This window comes from Lactuca sativa, chromosome 5, assembly GCF_002870075.4.
Source record: "Lactuca sativa cultivar Salinas chromosome 5, Lsat_Salinas_v11, whole genome shotgun sequence".
Classification (NCBI taxonomy): Eukaryota; Viridiplantae; Streptophyta; class Magnoliopsida; order Asterales; family Asteraceae; genus Lactuca; species Lactuca sativa.
Genome location: NC_056627.2, coordinates 29,447,811 through 29,458,336, shown reverse-complemented (window position 1 = coordinate 29,458,336; position 10,526 = coordinate 29,447,811).

The following is a 10,526-nucleotide window of genomic DNA, read 5'->3' as shown; positions in this document are numbered from 1 at the left end:
TTGGTTTAAAATGGGTTTTCAAGAACAAGTTAGATAAAGAGGGTAATGTGATTCGCAACAAAGCAAGGCTGGTGGTGAAAGGATATTTTCAGGAAGAAGGAATAGATTATGAGGAAACCTTCACTCCTATAGCAAGGTTGGAATCAGTAAGAATCTTTCTAGCATATGTTGCACATAAAAACTTCGAAGTTTTCCAAATGGATGTAAAATGTGTTTTCTTGAATGGAGAACTAGAAGAAACGGTATATGTAGAGCAACCACCTGGATTTGTGAATGAAAAGTATCCTGATCATTGCTACATTCTGGATAGAGCAGCCTACGATTTGAAGCAAGCCCTAAGAGCCTGGTATGAAACTCTAACATGCTTTCTCAAAATGTCGAAATTCAAACAAGGTTCGGTTGACCCAACCTTCTTTCGCAAGAAAGAAGGCGAACACTTAATGATAGTTCAAATTTATGTCGATGACATCATCTTCGGCTCTACGAATCCTAGCTTAACAGTTGAATTCAGGAAGTTGATGGAGACTAAGTTTGAAATGAGCGCAATGGGTCCAATTAACTTTTTCCTTGGACTAAATATTAGACAGGGACCAAAAGGCATCTTTATTAATCAGGAGGCTTACACGAAGACTTTGTTGGTGAAGTTCGGCATGACGGGAGATTCCAAAGTAAAGGTTCCAATGGATTTTGGCACGAAGTTAACACCGTCTCTGGATAAAACTGACTATTAATGTGACACTCTATCGTCAAATGATAGGGTCTCTTATGTATCTAACGACTAGTATACCAGACATAATGTTTTCTGTCTGTTATTGTGCAAGGTTTCAAGCGAATCCAAGAGAACCTCATATGGTTGTAGTGAAACATATCTCCCGGTACTTGAAGCGAACCTCGTCTCTCGGTCTCTAGTATCCTGTTAAATCTGAATTCTTTGCTCAAGCCTTCTCTGACGCTGATCTTGGTGGATGTTGTCTAGACCAAAAGAGTACAACTAGCGGGTGTCAGTTCCTTGATGGCAAACTCGTCAGCTGGCAATCAAAGAAACAAACATGTGTGTCTCTTTCCACAGCCGAATCTGAGTACATTGCTACAGCATCATGCACATCACAAGTCATATGGATACAAAGCCAACTTAGAGATTATGGCTTAAGAATGAAGAAGATTCCCCTCTATTGTGAATCTGAAAGTACGATTCGAATTTGTCACAATCTAGTGCAACATTCCAAGACTAAACATATTGCACTAAGATATCATTTTATCAAGGACCATGTTGAAGATGGTAATGTTGAAGTTCACTTCGTTCGGTCTTCAGATCAACTGGTTGACATCTTTACTAAGGCCTTACCGGAAGTAAGCTTTAATAAAATTCTACAAGGTTTGGGAATGATGGAAGCTGAGTCGGTACCGAAACCTCTTTCGTTTCACTAAAATAGGGAAAGCGAAATAGAGCGAACGCTCAGTCTATTTCGGTTCTGGAATTTTCAGGGACCGAAATGAACCGAACGCTCGGTCTATTTCGCTTCATTAATTCCAACGTTCGGTTTCGGATGTATATTTTTGTATATCTTTTCGCTTGATGTTCTTTCGTTTTTGTCTTAATCCAAAAATATATCTTTTTTTGTTTTTATTAATTTTTCAAAATTTTCAAAAATCCAAAAATATATTTTTTTTATTAATTTTTCAGAAAGTTAAAAAATCCAAAAATATTTTTTTTCTGTTTTTATTATTTTTTCAAATTTTTCAAAACTTCAAAAATATTTTCTTTATGTGTTTCGTCTCGTTTTTGTTTCTTTTCTTCCTTAGGTTTGAAGATCACAACTATTACATCATTTGGAGCTAGGGCAAGTATATCCTTTTTGATCTATGTACTAGTTAAGTGTCCCTAGAAGCATGTTGTTGTATGTCGACCGAAGCCTCCAAGACTCTGAGTGAAGCCTTAATGATTCGAACGACACCCATTGTTTCTTCCCAATCAGGCTACTACAATCACGCTAGTCATGAGCTACTGTAACGCCCGTGTTTCTGGGCTAAAAGCATTAATAATGGTGTTATAGTCTAGGTCAACCTTTGTAACTCATTTTGAAGTAATAAAGATGAATTATGTGAATATCATGGGAATTATATGCTTATTTGCTTAATTATTATGATTTAATTAATTAATAATAAAAATAAGCGTTGAAAATGAATATTAGATAAAACTGATATCTTTACATAAATTTGTAGTGGTCGAAACAAAGATTCCGGAGATATAAAGAACGTCGAAATCCAAGTTATAACGAAGAAGTTATGACCTGTCGAAGTTTCACGACGGAACCGGCACGGCACCGGAAAGCGTAAAAAGTGAATTTATGATAAAGTGCTTTTTAGCCTTAGCGATCTAAACAAAAGTCATAGTATTCGTTAAACTGAGAATTACGATCAAAAGAACGTCCAAATCTGACTTCGTATGAGAAAGTTATATTTTTCTAAATTTTAGCTTAGCAGTAGACAGCTAAAAACTCGAATTTAAGATCGAGCGATATTTAGCCGACACAACCTAAACGAGAATCGAAGGTCTAGTCAATAGTGGTACAACGATAAAAAGACAGACGAAAACGAGTGTCGGATGAAGAAGTTATGAATTTTTAACAGATTTTTCTGTCCTGGTCTGTTAAAAATAATAATATAAAAATTAAAATCGAAATTATCCGACGAAGTCTAAACGAAAGTTGTAGAGCGTAATTTTACCTACGTGTGCATATAAAGAACGTCGAACACGGAGCCTGTATGCGAAAGTTATGGATTTTAGAAGGTTTGGGTGCAATTTCCGAGAAATTCGCATGGTGCAGATCCGGCCACGTCACCCTTCTCGCGAATCCGACCCGTGTCCGATGCTGATGACGTATCCGAAGCGTGGCCAAGTCCGGATCCGACGCGTGTCACATTCTCCTCGGACTGAAGTCTCGGCCAATCAGAAGTTGTCGCGTACCCTTCGCGTGTCCGAAGCTCGCACGGGCCACGTCCGAGCCTTATGGCCTTCGCATCGTCCGACACGTGTTCGCTTCTCAGCCCTCCGAATCCGAGCCTCGTAGCCGCTATGTGGAGCCTCCTTAGCCACCAGTCTTCGATTTTGCACCCTATAAATAGGAGGGTTGCGACATCTCCCGGGTACTTTTGGAAAATTGGCATTTTTCACCCCTAAACTTATATTTTGACTATTTTGACTTCCCCCGAAGCCCCAGAATCATTTCCAACACCCAAAACACATCCCGAAGTGCCCGAAGACCCGGAAAATTTTATCTTTTCGGTTTTGAAGCTCCAACCTCGCAGAGCCCGGTTTTTCATTAAAACCCCCAGTTTTTATCAAAAACGATCATTTTAAGAAACGAAGTGCTGCCCGATTATCTTCAAATCATGTGAGTGTATAGTCACTTTCATCTTATACATAGATATGAAGTATTTTATATAAATATGTGCTATGTATATATATATATATATATATATATATATATATTGATTGTTTATTTGAGATAATTGTTGAATGAATGTTTTATACAAGTTTTAAAATGATTTAAACTGTATATATATTTTATCTACAAATATGTTGGGTATAACATGGGTAGATGAAATAGTTGGTGTGTGATAAAATGATGAGAGGCCTCGATGTTGTTGTTGTTCCAGTCATCTAGCGGAGTATGGATGACGACCACGGACTCTTCTAGACAGCCTAGTGGAATGCTAGCAGACTTGCAAACTGTGGGTGTTTGTGGGCTTGATGTTCACCGGTGTACTCCATCCCCCTCATGGTTGCCTTACGGACATATATGGATGAGGAATCCCCTTAGCAGTAAAGTCCATCCCGATGATAAAATCCTTAGACTAGGTCCCTTGTATAGGTGTTTAGGGATGTAAAGTGAGGATAACGGGAATGGGTAATCAGGGTTATTGTTGGTTTGATGAAATTAATAAATTTATTGTTGATCGATGAAAATAATAAATTTATTATTATTTGTGGAAAACCTTATATGCTCACCAGGCTCCCAAGCCTGACCCACTCAGCTTTCTGCTTTATAGGTAGTGGACCCAGAGCATAATTTGGATGATGATGAGGGATTTTTCGATTATAGGCCAGTAGTTGTAAATAACTGTTGTAGGGCTTATAATGTACTGTTTATGCTTTTGATCTGTATCGAACATGATATCCCGAGTCTTTTTAATGAAATACATTTATTCGGAAATGCTTTGATAAATCTTTATCATATTTTTATTTTGGGAACAAATTCCGCAAACACTTTTATGTAAAATGTTACTCTGATTTTCAAACAAGTATAAACAAAATCGGTCTTTTCTGGTCGTGAAATTGGGGATGTCACAGCTACCTTACTCTTCTCACATTGAGTTAAGAGTTTCCTGCTTTGTCATTCTTAAATAGCATAGGTACTTTCAGTTCCTTAACCACCTCATCACATTTCTCCATCTACTTTCGCTCCACAATCTTAACCCTTGACACTCTCAGCATTTACCACTGAGGTTTATAGTTACACAACATCTGTGTTGATGATCTTAGATATGTTCACCACGTGCTAAGTGAGACCTAAAATACAACACCTTATGTGAATTGACGGTGGACGCTAAAATGTTCAAGCTATTACTTGTTAACTCGAAGAAATCTCTTTTTATTTTTAAGTGGTATTTATGAAATTGTCTAAAACTAAGACGTTTCTTCCCATAAGATCCAGTTTCATTTTTGTTTTTGAGATTTCTCCTAATCACCCTGTCACTATATATTTTATCAAACCTACTTGTTCAACAGGCCACATTGGTCTCACAAGTACTTTGTCCTACTCTCGGTCTTATTTTAAGTATCGAAGTTTGGATGAAGATTAACCACCCATTAAAGCCTATATTTGAAATAAAAATGCCTTTCAATGTTTCTTAACAAAAATTTGATCGTATTTCAACGGGAAACCACACAGACACTTCAAGTCTCTCTTGACTTTGAAGGACGAGATTCGTGCTCGGGATCCTTCTTTTTGTAACATCCTGATTTCCCAGGTATATTATTTTATTTAATTATTTTGGATTTTGTGGAGGAACTCAGCAAGTTGGAGCCAAGACTCGCCGAGTAGGGTTGCGGATGTTCATCCGGGTTCACGTCCAGACTCGGCGAGTCCATTAGTGGACTCGGCGAGTCCATGCTGTTTAATGAAACCCTAATCCCCCAGGTTTGGAGCCTATTTAAGGGCACTTATAGCCTCCCATTGCGGCTACCAGTCCCTTGAGAGAACCCTAAGTGAGCCAAATCGTTGTGAGGGAGAAGAAGTCACTTTTGATCCTTGTACCTTTGGTTTAGCAAGAAGAAGGTGACAAGAGCAAAGAGGAGGTGTGATTCAAGCAGTTCCAGAGTTCAGAGACTTCATTTTGAGGTAATAGTTCGAACCTCCTTCAGTTTTGGTGTTGATCATTAGAGTTAGGGTTTTCAAACCCCTTTGGAGAGTGATTATGCGGAGCAAATGGTCCCTCTTCGAGTTTGTGCCTTGGATCTGGACTCAAAGAGGTCCAGAGACCTTAACCCTTGGAGCTTTATGGATCAGATTAGGTTGCCATTTTTGGGACTAAATCTCCTTTTGATGCCTTGTTGTGGTTATACAAGCATCAAGTTTCGAACTTTACGTGACATTCTTGCTTGGGGAGGCCAAATCTATGGTTTGGGGAAACATATCTGACCTCAAGAGGTCAGTAGAGTTTGTGCATCGCATGAACTCGCCGAGTTGTTCTTGAGACTCGGCGAGTAGGGTTAGGGTTTCACGTAAATTGCTCAGTGAGTAGACTTGCCGAATTGGGGATGACTCAGTGAGTCAGGAGGGGGTTAGAGGACTGGAGTTCAAGGTTGTACTCGCCGAGTTGTTCTTGAGACTCGGCGAGTTGAGTCGGGGTGGCCCCGCGATTCATGACTGGTATGACTCGTCGAGCATAGGGAGGGACTCGGCGTGTCAATCAGGACAAAGAGTTAGAGGACATGTGTGAACTCGCCGAGTCACCAGGGTGCACTCGGCGAGTAGGGTCAAAGTGTGACCATTGACTTTTGTTGACTTTTAGGGTTTGGTCATCAATGGAGTCCTTATGACAAGAAGGGGGTAAAATAGTCTTTTACCCTTCTGAGGGTGCCAATGGCAGGTTGAGTCTAGTCTCGAGAGTTATATTTATAAGAGTATTTATTTATGTGAATAGGCGGAGGCTAGGCAATATTTTCCATCGAGTCAGAGATTTACCGAGACGCCTGAGGTGAGTCTTCTCACTATACTTTACCTAGTGTGGTAATAGAGTTATGTGACAGAGTATTATAGAGTTATATGCCAGTGTATTTGCATGTTATTTATGTGTTGTGATATGTGATATGCATGATTCAGAGTTACAGAGTTGGGACTTTCGGGTCCCTAGAGTTAGGGCCAGAGGGCCCACAGAGAGTTGGGGCTGGAGGGCCCCACTGAGACACATTGACCAGAGGATCGATAGAGTTACAGCCTCGAGTGGCTATTATGTGTTAGAGTGGTATTTTGGGGAACTCACTAAGCTTATGCTTACAGTGTTACGTGTTATGTGTTTCAGGTACCAGTGACGACCGCGAGAAGGCGTCGGCTTGATTCGTACACACACATGGGATTTTATGTATTTTGATCTTGGGAGATATTTTGTGAAACAAAGACATGATACTATGACATTTTATGAAGGAATGAGTTTGTAAAAATGTGTTTAAAAATGCGAAAAATTGTTTTAATTTTTACGGTGTTACACTTTTCATGTATTCATTAACATCACTTATATCCCAAACACATATTGCTTTATTTCTTTTCTTTGGCACACTCTTACACGAAGATCTTTATGATTTTCCAAATTCTTTTTTGTGGTCCTCATAACACCTTTTCAGATTTGTGATTTCGGTTCTAAAAGAAATGGTGGCTCACTTCATTATGGGGCGAAGGTTGAAGCACTTGACAAGAACGATTGAGTCTCGGTTGCTGCTGTCTGGAATTTGAAATGTTTTCAAAGTAGAAGAGACGGTAATTGGATAAGGATTCCACATGACTCACAGGATAAGAATTTGGATAGGCGCGTGAATTTGAAACGGTTCCTAAACCTACGCCTAGTGACATATATCTAGGGAAACACAACTGTCAAATCACGCTTTTTCAGGCCCCGTTTCAGGGATTGTATCATCATCACATCCGATTCTTTCTCTCTCTTGGCAATGGTATAAAAAGGTTTCTCGCACATCCTGTACCTCTTCATCACCTCCAAATCTCTCAAAGAATACAATAGGCGATTTACACTGTTCATCTTCTTCCTCTCATCAACCATGGCAGAATCCTCTTCCGTCCAAGAACAAGCTGCTACTTCATCCCTTCTGACCATCAAATCTAATCAGAATATGATCATCGAACTGAACCCCTTTGTTTATGACTCTACATGCTTCATGTGGTCGAGTGTCTGAAGTATTCCCCATTGGTGGTTGCGCTCACTCAAGTCGAGTCTGTTCCAATGTCTCTACTATCACAGGTCTATTCCTCAGCTTCTTATGACAAACGCAAGGACCAGATCTTCTTTGAAATCTTCAATCACAAGACATCTGTCTTAAAATCTCAATTATGTTCTCTGTTAAAGCTTGCATCATATGCTTCTGTTATTTCTCCAGACTTCATCACTACTACTCAACTCTTCTCTATGTTCTATGACATGGGGTATACTGATGTTCTCACCACCGTCACTAAGTTCAAGAAGTCCTGCTTACCACCACAATGGAATGGTCTTTTCACACTTATATTTAAAGGGTTAGCTGAAAGATTCGTTGGATCAGATGGTGTCAGTAAAGGTTTCATGACCATTTTGTATGGTCTCTATCATGACATCAATCTGGACTATGGATCTCTGATATGGTCTCAGTTGGTGCAGAGTCTCAACTCATCGTCCAAACACTCAGAAATCTCATGTGGACGATTCTGGACTCTGGTGACTCACAGGGCAATCGAGCATTTCCAGGTTCCGGTCATGGCAGATGCAATGTTGTCCTCAATTGCCACATTTCACACGACAAAGATTATTGTCTCTGATCCCACCAAGTTCTCCTTTAACGGGTCAATTCCTGAAACAATGTCACGATGTGTTTCCAGTGCAAGCCGTGTTATGGTTGATTATCGAAAGTTGACTCCTTCAGGGCCACGTCAACTTACTCCAGAGATGCAGTCTGCTCTGGAAGCTATTGAGAAACCAGCCAAGAGGGGCAAGAAGCCAGAATCAAAGAAAACAGAGACCGAAGGTCCGTCATCTCCTACTGAGAAAAACAAAAAGTGTAAAGCAGACAAAGCAGTTCCTTCCTCCCCGAAAAAGAAAAAGGACAAGAAAATGGCGAGAAAAATGAAGGCATCTTTGCCTGTTAACTCAGATGAAGAAGAAGAGGTTCATGTTGAAGACTTACAGAGGGGAAATACACCTCCATGATCTCCAACTCTTGAGGTAAAACCTCCAGTTTCTGTTCCTACTCCTCCTCCTTCTCTGAAAACTACTACAACACCACTTCCTGTTGCTCCATTACCACCACCCGTTTCTTCTCAACCTACTACCACTGCTCCACTTCCACCTCCAATCTTTTCTCAAGCTACAACAACCACTACAACCGAACCTCCGGTTCCTGTCAACGTATCTGATACGGGGGCGCCTACCGAAGCAACCGAAACCCCTATCACCACCACAATCCCTATTAAAACCAAAACACTAGTTACTACTAAACCTCTTTCACCATCTCCTTTCAACAGATTCTGAACCTATTCTTGGTGGTGATAAATTTGATTTTGACTCTACTTACTATAGTCCTTACCGGCTTCCAAGTGATGATGATGATGATGCTCCGGTGACAAAGCAAAATTTAAAGAGTCTTAATGATAAGCTTGATAAATTAATTGCTTCTCCGGAAACTTATTCTGATGTGGTTTTGAAAGCTTTTCTCGACACAGCTCTTCAGCAGTACACAGCCTCAATTGACAAATCAACACAAGCTGTGGATGCATCCACATCCTCCTGCAAGAAAGAAACAAGTGAAGTGACGGATCTCATTCATAATTTGAGAATTTTCTTAGACTCCTTCAAAGGCCATGCTGATTCCAATGCAGCCAAAGTCAATGCTTCTGTTGATTCCCTCTCCAAGTCACTTCAAGAGGAGAAACCGAAATTTGACACTGTTTGTTCTGAACTCAAAGCATATTATAAGTCTCTTCTTACTTCTGTCAATACTCGCCTTGAAAAGTTTCAGGCTGAGCTAGCTACTGAGAATAAGATAATGGATGCACTAGCTCACAAAACAACATGCTTGAAGTCCAGTCTGCTCAACTTGATCAAGCAAAGAAGGAATTTGACTCACTCAAGACTGAGCGTGTTGTACTTAAAAGTTGTGTTGGTGATGTTCTCTCCATTCTGGGTACTATCGTCAATGCCCATGATCCGGTTCTCACTCTTACCATCCGGAATCACTTAACTGCAAAGCTCCTTCCAGCAATTGAAATCTTGAATCAAATGAAGGGTGTTACAGAGCCGCTTGTCAGTCCGCACCAAGGGGGAGAAAATGTTCAAGATCCTCCAATTCCACCAAAATTTGTTCTCAAATCTCAACCCAAAGAACCGAAGGTTAATGTAGCTTCGGGTTCTGGAGGAACGGAAAAACTGAAGGATATTTTAGATGAAAGTGATGAGGAATATGAAACAATTGCGGATTCCCTGAAAAGAAAGAAAAGGGATAAAGAAATCGATGATAATCTCCGGATAGCCAGACAAGAAGAAGAGAGAGAAAGAAAGCAAAAAGAAGAACAAAATGAGCTGATTTGCAAAAAGGCTCTCTTTCCCCCTTGGACTCGGGAAAGATTGCTTAAAGAAGCAATTGAGTCCCCAAGCACTCATTGATTGGAACCAGTTGCTTCATTTGAGTGTGTTAATACGAAGGATTCACAATTTGATATGCCTATTACCTGCAGGGCATTCGTTTTTCATTGTTTTGACTCAACAGTTGAGGTTCCTTCTCCTCACCCACAGGTTGATCAAGATCTTATCAATTATTATCTTGGATTTGCTCAACCTTAATACTTGACATGGAGTGCACAGAAAATAACATATGTGAAGGTATTGAAACCCTCTGCTGCTGGAAAGTTTCTCAATGTTCGGTTCAGGGTAATTCGAGGTTCAGATAACTCGGATCATATAATTTCTTTGGCTGATCTTCCAAACCTTAACCCACAGGATTGGATTTTGTTATTCAATATTTTGCTAATCAATCAAGAGCAATATGTGCCGATTCTTGATCATATTAAAAGGATGTTGGCTTCCTACATCCATGAAGTTGCTAAAATGGATCAAGAGATTGCAAATGTTTTGAGGAAGAAGCTGGCTGTGAAGCCCATTGGGAAGCCGAGTGATCTTAATAAAATGAAGATGGGCAAGATTGATCCAACACATCGTACAATCATGTTCACAAGAGGCGAAGGTGAAAATTTCCTTTTCGCTCT